Raw genomic sequence first — 7,881 nt, forward strand, 5'->3', positions numbered from 1 at the left:
ACAAAAGAAGGTAACAACATGCAATATCTTCGTATTCAGGACATGTTCTCCCTGGAGGATTCGCATAGGATTGCAGAGTTGATGAGATCAAGGAGTATGTTTAACAAAACTTTCTGAATTTAACCTAAGACCTCTAGTGTCTCCTTCGTGGTCACTCTGATGTAGAAAGAAGGGAACTTGAGAGCTCGTTAATTAAATGTTTTTTTGTGATTCGGTTCTTGGATTTCAACAACTGCCCAGTGTTTCTGCCATGCCTGAGCAGCCAGGAAGCCACGGTGGGTGTGGCAGCAGTGAGCAAACGCACACAGGCTAGGGCATGGTCCTGCCCTGTATTAATTGCAGTCTTTTTTGGCCCATGACAGCATGCTCTCACTGCTGTCACATCCCTGAGTCTCATCTTGCCTCGATGACTATGTGGTGACTTGTTTTTGTCTGACACTGCACTAGGGTGATACAAGTGGGGGCAGTTAGAAGGGATAGGCTTTGAGATTCCAGATATATTTTAAAGATAGACTGCCTTGGTGGTAGATTAGATGTGGGGTGGAGAATGAGAAGAATCAATAGGTGGAGGTTGAGTAGATATTTGTGAATGAATGAACGTCTATTAAAACTGTTCTGTTCTTCAGTTTTCTTTATTCTGCTAGAGTCAGAAAGAAAAAGAAAACAAACCAACATGCTTTCTCTAAATAGTAGGTTGAAGAACAGGAAACAGGCTAAGATGAGTGATAGATAATCTTCAGAAATCTGTGCAAGGTAGGCTTTTACCAAGTGTGTACTTAACTATAACATGGCAATTATGTAGCAGGTGAATGGCAGAGTCATAAATTTGCTTGCTGGTGAAGTCACACGCAAAACCCAGACACATAAACACACACCCCAGAGAGTTCTGAAAATATCTCTTTTTTCTTTTTGCATGGATGTCAGAGGGGGAATGATGTGGAATGTGGCCCAAGACTGAGTTGTTTTCTGGGTTAGGGGGCTTTCAGTTTTAAAATTGGAACAGTCCCTGGCAAACTGGGATGGTTGGTCACCCTATTTATAACAGAGACTTATAGAATTTTCAAACCTAGAGGAAGCATAGAGTCCATCTAGATTGTGGTTCACACTCTGTCTAGATTGGAATTACGTGGAGAGCTGTTTAAAAAGTAGGATTCTTAGACTCATAAAAGACCAGTTAAAATCAGTATCTTTGGTTGTGATACCCAGGCACCATTAGTATTTTAAAAGATTTAGCTCACCAAGGGAACATTGAGAACTGATCTAATCCAACTCTTTACACGATAGATGAAGAATATGATGCCACAAAATGTCATTTGTCCAAGGTCACAGAATTAATTAGGGTTCCCTACTGCAAGCCAGTATTCTTCCCACACACCACAATCTTTTTATAGATAGTAATTACCAATTAGTTACCTGCAATCAACCACCTGCCCAGTGCTAGTAGTTAGGGCAACTCACCCACATACAACTTGTCTGGGCCCAATAAAACAGATGCTTGAGCTTTAGCCAAGGGCTGTGTGCACCCACAGTGAAAATCTAGGACTCCTTTTTCTTGCTCCGCTCCAGCTTTCCCCCTACCACCTGCTCTGTTCCTAAGTCCCTCTAGGTCCCGAGAAATTCAGATTCAGCCCCTATTCCTTGCCCAGGGATTCCCTTTGTGTCTGTTTACTGATTTGGCCTCAACTGCTTTGACCGCAGTGCTCTCTCACTTCAGCATCTGGTGGTCTCTTAGTGCACCTGCTGTGGACACCTGGGGTCACTCACCTGGGTCCTGGAGCTTATCTTGGCTAGCACCCCCACCAGGAGGGGTTAAGACAAAGCTCCGTTAATTACAGAGATTGTTCTACAAAATAATTGTTCTCCAGACCTGGCCAGTTGGCTCAGTGGTAGAGTGTTGGCCTGGCATGTGGATGTCCCAAGTTTGATTCCCATTCAGGACACACAGGAGAAGCGCCCATCTGCTTCTCCACCCCTGTCCCTCTTGCTTCTCTCTCTCTCTCTCTCTCTCTCTCTCTCTCTCTCCCCTTCCTACAGCCATGGCTCAATTGGAGCAAGTTGGCTCTGCACACTGAGGATGGCTCTGTGGCCTCCACCTCAGGCACTAAAAAGAGCTCGGTTGCTGAGCAATAGAGCAACACCCCAAATGGGCAGAACATCACCCCCTAGTGGGCTTGCCGAGTGGATCCTGTTTGGGGCACATACGAGTCTGTCTCTTTGCCTCCTCTCCTCTCACTGAATAATAATAATAAAAAATTGTTCTGCAATTTTGTAGAATAAGCTAAATCTGTTATGTAAGCCCCTGCCTTGTCATCTACACCAGGGTAAGCCTGGCTGTCTGGCTGCTTACTATACAGCACTGAATCAGCATCCCTGCTGAAAATGTAGAGTCCAGAATAAATAAAATGCCTCTGAAAAATTAGGGTTGGAGACTCAAACCTCAGGCCTGGCAAACCTGACCAGGAATGGCTCAATAGTTATGCTGACCAAAGAAAAGTACAGTACTGAAAAATGATGGTGGTGATGATGACAATTGAGAAGGAATTTTAAGCCTCAGAAAAGAAACAGAAAAAGAACAAGTGGAGAATGGAATTAGAAATGTGGAAATAAATTTCTAGGCCCGAGATGGAGCCCCTCTTGCCCAGGTACCACGTTGGTGAACCGGAATTTAGATAGCTTCTGTGTCCCTATAAAGGCTCCACTTGACCAGAAACATTGCACAGTCCGTCAGCTAATGCCCAAATGCCAACCGGCTCTAGGTCTCACCCCAACAAGGTCGCCTGTGTGGCTCCAGCCAATCAGAACATTCCACTTGCCACTTTCTTGTTCTGGATTCTTCATCCTATGAAAGCTTCCTGCGTTCCAACCCCTTCTCAGTTCTCAGAAAGGAGAATATCCACTTCATGAAGTGCTTGTATCACCTAAATTGTCTTCTTTAATTTTTTTTTTTTTAAACAGAAGAACAATGAGCAACCCCTCCTCAAGCAGGGGTCTCCATGCGGGGCTGCACCACCCCTCCCTCCCAATATCTTCCCGAGGACACTGTGGTTTCAGGGCTTCTGGGGCTTGGAGCCCTCATGGTCCTTGGCACCCTCGGGGCCCCGCCTCCTTGTCTGCAGTGGTTTAATGTGGTTTGCTCCACTGTCATTAGTGTTTTCTTCTGGTCCTTGTGGTGGCTTAACTTGGAAGAGGATACCCGTCAGTGGTCTGTGGTCTGTAAACTTGACCTCCCTTCAAAACCATGTGGGCCCCATTTCAGACCCACGGAACCAGAATTCCTGGGGAAACATCCAGGAATTTGTATTTCTCAAAAGCTCGCCCAGATGACTGGGAAGCACAGGTAGTTTGGGAAATGCCGTTGTGATAAGTTTAGAAATGACTTCTCTCTGTTCAAACTCTCCTTCCTGCAGTAACACCAAGGTCCCCAACCCGCGGGACGGCGGGGCGGGTGGGGGGGGACGCTTCCAGCTCTATGACTTGCCTGGTTCCGGCAGTCGTGGTCATCAACTCATTGACCTAATAAGGTCTCCAGGCTGAGCCTGGAGCTTCCTTCCTTGAGAACTGGGAGTGATGGGTGGAGCTGTTAAGTCAACAACCCCGTCTCCTAGCGCTTAGTTTTGGATTTAGGTAGGCTGCTTTTATTTTTTTTATTTAAAATAAAAGGAATGAATAATAACGTAAAGCGTTCATCCTTTCCAAAGGAGCCTGTTGGCATTAAGCCTGCAGTATGTGGCGGAACCACCTGGGGGCTCCCAAGGCCCGTACTGCACCTTCAGGGCGCTTACTTAGTCCTAGCTCCAGGCCTTGTCGCCGCTGAGGCCAGACCTGTGGGAACTGCAAGGCACTCCCTGGAGCCCTTGGCTCTCCCGGTTGGATCTCAGGAAAGAATTTGACACTTGTATCTTACAGATAATGAGAAATGTTACCCCTGGGAGGATGTCATGTATGTGAACAGTGCAGAGGAAGAAAAAAAGGCTGAGAGATTTTGGACTAAAGTGCTACCCCTCCCAGTAGAGTCTTTGGATTTAGTAAATTTCAAACCAAATTCCAAGAATAGATTTATTAAAATTAATTGAAATTAACCGATTAAGCCTGGCCTGTGGTGGCGCAGTGGATAGAGGATCGACCTGGAACACTAAGGTCGCCGATTCAAAACCCTGGGCTTGCTGGGTCAAGGCACACGTGACAAGCAACAAGCAAGCAATGAACAGCTAGAGTGAAGTAACTCTACTTCTCGCTCCTCTCTCTCTCCTCTCTTTGTAAAATCAATAAATAAAAAAATGTTTTAAAAATTTTAAGAAATTAACTGATTAAAATAAGTTTTAAACCAACTCAAGAATTGTCTTTAGAGTGAAATGTTAGCCATCGAAGGATAGGAGATTATTTGGGAGGGCAGTGAGACTTTCAAGTTCAGGCATGGAAATTCCAGACCTTCTGACTCCCATGAACACTCACACTCATCACTAATTTCTCCCACAAACATTCCCACCAGTGGTAAGAAGGTAGGAGTATCTGAAGTTTTAGTAATGCTGGCTAGAGGCAGACAGGTTGCAGCAAGAATGACAGAGGTAAGACATAAGGAAGGACCCAGAGTAGAAAGTTTGTCTATCCCTGATGGATGACTGAGGAGGAATAGAGGTGGTGAGTCTTCAGAAGGTAGGATATGTGTTCTTGCCACTATCATTATTTCCTCATAAACTGATACACTCTGGTTAATGGAGTACCTTATGAAGCAGCATGGTATCTGATTCAGGCCCTTATTCTACATCTAGCTGTGTGACATTGGACAATGGCCCCACCCCCCTGGGTTCAGTTTCCTCGCTTGTATCATAAAATGGTGTTGATTTGGAGGGCTTAACTGTCATGTGTAAACTCTTCATCGTAAAAAAGCAGTTCCCTAAAGCTTCTTTCTCCCCCCTAATCTAAATTCCTTGCTCTTTAATAATTTCTCATAAAGCCTCATTTCTAGACCCTGGGTTTCTTAACTCCCTCTAAATCAGTGGTCTCCAACCCCCGGGCTGCGGACCGGTACTGGTCCGTGGGCCATTTGGTACCGGTCTGCAGAGAAAGGATAAATAACTTACATTATTTCCGTTTTATTTATATTTAAGTCTGAATATAAATTCAGATTCTGTCTGTTACATCCGTCTAAGACTCACCCTTGACGCTTGTCTCGTAAGTTCAACAATTATATTTTAAAATACCACAGTTTTTACGCCGGTCGCATAATTTTATTTTGTGCATTTATCCGTCCCACCCTAAAAGCCGGTCCGTGAAAATATTTTCTGACATTAAACCAGTCCGTGGCCAAAAAAAGGTTGGGGACCACTGCTCTAAATGAACTGTAACTTTTACAATATGTTGCCCTAAATAGCGACATGTCCCACAAGGCCCTGGCTGTGTGTCTGTTGCCCTGGATGCCATTCTCAGGGTGACCAAGATGCTCGCAGTACTGTGTGATGACATTTTTTACGATAAAAGCAATTAATTAAGTGGATAACCCAATATGACTTAGTTTTTCTAATTTTGTAAGGTTTTTTTGTAGAAATAAAATCATAAATCAGAAAGATATATTTTGTCCCAAGTTTTTTGTCCCAGATGTGACCACTTTAAGCTACTCTACTTTCTGAATATAGGCCCAACATCCCAGTCTTATGATGTTATTCTGAGTCTTGATTCTGTCATACACGGTATATCAGGGGTCGGGAACCTATGGCTCACAAGCCAGATGTGCCTGTTTTGATGGCTGCATCTGGCTTGCAGACAAATCTTTAATTAAAAAAATAATAACGTTAAAAATATAAAACAGTCTCATGTATTACAATCCATTTATTTCCTATCGCTCATGTTCATGGTTGTGGGTAGCTGGAGCCAATCATAGCTGTCCTCTAGGACAAGACCAAATTTTTACTGGATAATGCATAACGTACACGGGTCATTGTATGGCTCTCACAGAATTACATTTTAAAGTATGAGGAGTTCATGGCTCTCTCAGCCAAAAAGCTTCCCGACCCCTGCAGTAGATGAAAGGGTTGTACAATTTAGCATTGGAAGGGACCTTGGGAATCAAGTTGACCCTCTTATTTTGGTATTATTGAAAATCTGATAAGGATATCATCGAGGCCATTAAGAAAGTACTTGAGAGATGTTAAACGTGCCAGAGCCATGATGCTGTAAGGAGAATGCCACTGGAGACCTTCCAGGTTGACGTCCACTTATCAATCAGCACCCTTGTTTGTGATACAAGACCTGCCTTGTATTTGGGCGGGGAGCACAAAAGCCTTCCCAATTTTTTTGTTGTGGTTGTTACCCTAGGCAAAGGGAAGGAGCTCCTATAATGACTGAGACTGGCTTACCTGCCATCTCCGTGGGATGGCAAGCTTGATTTTAATTGATTTATGGAAAATAAAGGTGATACTTCCTGCACCCTTGAGTTAGTGGCTAATTTATTCCTGAGACAGATGTAAATTCACAGCAGACCTGGAACACAATTCAGATGGGTAGGAAGTCAATGTCTAATTGTTTCCTTCCTCCTTTTATTCAAGCAGCATTCTTAAGCATTTGTATGTGAAGTCTACTGGAAACACAGTGGAGATACAGAGATCAGAGGACACAGCCCATCCTCCGTCCTCTGAAGCCCGTGGTCCAGCAAGGGAGACAGGCAGGTAAGCAGCCATGTGGTGTAAGCGGCTCTCTGAGAGAGGAGTGCAGACAGGTAGGGCACGAGGAGGGGCCAGAGTCCTGCCTCTTAGTCCAGGGCTCTTTTCATTACCTGTTGGTACCTTACTATTTATTACCTGGTGTCTGAAAGATGCTAATGGCACATAGTGGGGAATTAATAAGGTATCATCAAAGAATTTTAAACCTGATTGAATCCGTCACTAATGTTAAGTTCATCAGTGCCCTACAGTACATTGCTCCAAGATTTCGTCTTCATCCAGGTGGCTGCTCCCGCCTGGCCTTTCCCCTAGCTAGCCCTAACTTTCAGTAATTCATTCATTAGATTTGCATTTATTAGGGGCCCTCTGGCTATAGACAGCATTGAACTGGATGAGCATCAGATCAACTGTGAAGAGGGTGAATCAAGTTAAAAATGGGACGACCAGTCCCCAAGTCCCATAAGGGATAAAACAGACTAAATTCCCCCATACTTTCTCCTGTAAGAAGGGTCAGGTGGAAGCTGAAGGCCCAAGGGAACCACAAAGGATGCTTCAACTCTAAGACAAGGGAACTAAAGGACATATTTGTTTAATTGACACATAACAGTGTTTAAAATCAAGACAGCAGGCACAAAATGGAGTCACTTATGCTAAGGCCCATGTCACCATACTGAGATTTAACTTAATTACAGTTTCAGCTCTCCCAGAAATGGAATATTAAACCAGTCAATCAGGAACCACCAAATCAGCACTAGTGCAGTTATCTGCCTGTTAGAAGCGCTGCCATCTCGTAAAGGAAAGTGACCTTGCCACATCCAAAGCACTTTCGCTGGTACAACTTCCTCGCTCAGGCTCCCTTCTGCATATAAAAATATATCATTTTATAAAGCTTCTTGGAGCTCCTTTCTATCTACTAGATTGGGTGTTGCCTGATTTATGAATCATTGAATAAAGCCAATATGATCTTTAAAATGTACTCAGTTGAATTTAGTTTTTAACCTTATTTTTGAGTGTACAACATAATGATTTGATATTTGTATACACTGTGAAATGATCGTCACAATAAATCTAGTTAACGCCCATCAACACACACAGTTACAAACTTATTTTCTTGTGATGAGAACTTTTAGAATCTACTCTTTTTGCAATTTTCCAAGAGACAAGATAGTATTACTAATTATGGTCACCATGCTATACATTACATCCCCCAGGACTGACTTTATAA

The sequence above is a fragment of the Saccopteryx bilineata genome, chromosome 6 (assembly GCF_036850765.1).
Source record: "Saccopteryx bilineata isolate mSacBil1 chromosome 6, mSacBil1_pri_phased_curated, whole genome shotgun sequence".
Taxonomy (NCBI): domain Eukaryota; kingdom Metazoa; phylum Chordata; class Mammalia; order Chiroptera; family Emballonuridae; genus Saccopteryx; species Saccopteryx bilineata.